The following is a 3,299-nucleotide window of genomic DNA, read 5'->3' as shown; positions in this document are numbered from 1 at the left end:
TCTCCTTTCATAAATATTCATTACTCCTCCTCTAGCTTATTGAATATATGTATTTGGCCACCTTGCTCAGCATACATTCCTATTCCCTTTGCCCCTCTCTAGCAGTATCTGTTTCTGGTTCTGTCTGGAAGCTGTGTTTCCTAGCCTGTCAGAATGGCCATCCTGCAGGCTACAACCCTGTATAAGAAATAAAGCCTCTTCTTTTTTTGAATTTATGATTTTTTTAAGTTAGCAGTCTGAAACAAGTGGGATGAAGCCAAAAGATATAATGTGACACTTACATATTCAAATTTTTTTAATTCCGATTGTTTCAGAAAAGAGTACATAATTGCATTTTTTGTAATTAGCTCTGATGACATTTGTCTATTGATATTTAAACTATGTTAGCTGTAATAACTGAATTTACATTAACTTCTCATTGAGTTGTATACTTTGTGCTATTTTTCTCTAATCTTTGTGTTCAGTAATTTGCAATCTGTACTATGCTTTGTTTGCTACTGTAATCAGTAGTAGTTTTAAAAGAATGGAGCATTTTAAAATTTTGCTGTGGGCTTCTTTATATATTTAATAAAATTCTAGATTATGTATTTTTTTCAGCTTCAAATGTAACACAGAAGTGTAATTTTAACCTCTATCTATGTAAAACAAGAAATTTAATGTGCTTCTAGTGACCCATCTCTACACTTACAGATCTTTCTTAATTTATTATGGAGTATAGATTGTAGGTTAGAGGTATAGCTTATTAAGCTTTAATTATTTTCTAAAATTATATTCTTTTTCAAGTGACATTTATTACACTATATTAAATTATATTAACATTTGTACAGAAATTATTTGAATTCACTTATATCAATGCTCACCATAAGAACATTTATACCAAATTTTCTGGTTCTTCTCAATTTTAATTAACTTTTAGCCCCCTGGATTATTTGCTTGAGTAAACTTTTCAGGGGTCTATGTCAGTACCATAATTTATGAACCCTTGCATATCAGAAAATTAAAATAAAAATCAGTTGCCACTTGCTACTTGGCCTTGTCACCCTGCAGAAAAAGAAAAAGGAAAATAAAAATCTCATTAAACACTTTCCATTATCTTTTTGTATTTGGTCTTGCAAAGGTTAAATTTTAAAGCCAGCCTGGAACGTATGTTAGCTTTCTTGTATTTTTTTCTGGTTTCTAGGTAACCTATATATTTGGGAACCCAGGTTTTAATAATTTCTTTATTCTTAACATTTCTAAAAGTTTATCAGGATATGTGTTACTAAATATTTTTAATTAGATTGCCTGCTTCAGTTCTGCATGTTTTAAAATAATTTATTCTGCTTCTTATAGCAAAACCATTTCAAGAAGTGTTTTAGGATAATTCTCCCCTTCTCTTAAGATGAAGAATTTCATCCATAAGTCACAGTTTGTTTGCATCTGCTTTCTTTATTCAAGATAGGTGTTGTTTATTCACTTGTATATTGTTCTGTGTGTTCATCCTTGAATAAAGATTACTCACTCCTACTTAATAGGCCTGGTAATAGCCACAAAGAAAGTGAAATATTTAGGAATACAGTTAACAAAGGAGCTGAAAGATCTATACAAGAACTACAAAACACTGCTTAAATAAATCAGAGATGATACAAATAAATGGAAAAACTGCATGCTCATGGGTTGGAAGAATCAGTATTTTTAAAATGCCATACTGCCCAGAGCAATTTACAGATTCAATGCTATTTTCATCAAACTACCAGCATCATTCTTTACAGAATTAGAAAAAAGTATTTTAAAATTCTTTTTAAAAAGAGCCCAAATAGCCAAAGCAATGCTAAGCAAAAAGAACAAAGCCAGAGGCATCATATTACCCAACTTCAAACTATACTGTAAAGCCACAGTAACTATAAAAGGTTGGTACTGGTATAAAGCCATACACCTACAACCATCTGAGCTTCGACAAGGCCAGCAAAAACAGGCAATGGAAAAAGGAATCTTTATTTAATAAATGGTGCTGGGATAACTGGTTAGCCATATGCAGAAGATTGAAGCTGGACCCCTACCTTTCACCATAACAAAAATTAGCTCAAAATAGATTAAATATTTCTCAAACTATAAAAATTGAGGAAGACAACCTAGGAAATATTCTCAACATAGGCCATAGTGAAAAAATTTTGGCTAAGTCTCCAAAAGCAATTGCAACAAAAACAAAAATAGACAAGTAGGAACTAATTAAACTAAAGAGCTTCTGCATAGGAAAAGAAACTATCAACAAAGTAAACAGACAACCTACAGAAGCGGGGAAGATGCTTGCAAACTATGGATCTGACAAAGGCCTAATACCCAGAATCTGTAGGGAACTTAAACAAATCAACGAGCAAAAGCCAAATAACCGCCATTAAAAAAAATGGGCAAAGGACATGAACAGACACTACTCAAAAGAATACATACAAGTGGCCAACAAACACATACAAGTGATGAAAAAACACTCATCATAATTAATCACCAGAGAAATGGAAATCATAACCACAGTGAGATACCATCTCACACCAGTCAGAATGGCTATTATTAAAAAGTCAAAAACAACAGATGCTGGCAAGGCTGGGTCAAAAAGAGAATGCTTATACACAGTTGGAGGAATGTAAATTAGTCCAGCTGCTGTGGAAAACACTCTGGAGATTTCCCAAAGAACTTAAAACAGAGCTACCATTTGATCCAGCAATCCCATCACTGGGTATATACCCAAAAGAAAATTAATCATTCTACCAGAAAAACACAGGCACTCGTATGTTCATTGTTACACTATTTACAATAGCAAAGACAGGGAATCAACCCAGGTGTCCATCAACCGTAGATTGGATAAAGGAAATGGGGTACATATACACAATGGAACACTATGCATCCAACAAAAATGAATGAAATCATATTTTTGCAGCAACGTGGATGGAGCTGGAGGTCATAATCCTAAATAAATTAATGCAGAAATAGAAAAACAAATACTTCATGTTTCTACTTGTAAGTGGGAGCTAAAAACATGGACATAAGTATGGGAACAACCAGACACTGTGGACTACTGGAGAGTAGAGAGAATGGTGAGTGGGTTAAACAACTACCTATTGGGTACTATGCTCACTACCTGGATGACGGGATCTATACTCCAAACCTCAGCATCACATAATATTCCCATGTAACAAATCTACACGTGTAACCCCTGTAACTAAAAGTTGAAATGAAAAAAAAGGGACATAGGCTTCTGTAGGTATCTCTCACTACCTACTTAAGTGTTGACAGAAGCCTCCTTGTATTCTTAAATCAGAAGGCAG

The sequence above is a fragment of the Pan troglodytes genome, chromosome 6, assembly GCF_028858775.2.
Source record: "Pan troglodytes isolate AG18354 chromosome 6, NHGRI_mPanTro3-v2.0_pri, whole genome shotgun sequence".
Lineage (NCBI taxonomy): Eukaryota > Metazoa > Chordata > Mammalia > Primates > Hominidae > Pan > Pan troglodytes.
Note: the sequence above shows the minus strand (reverse complement) of the source record.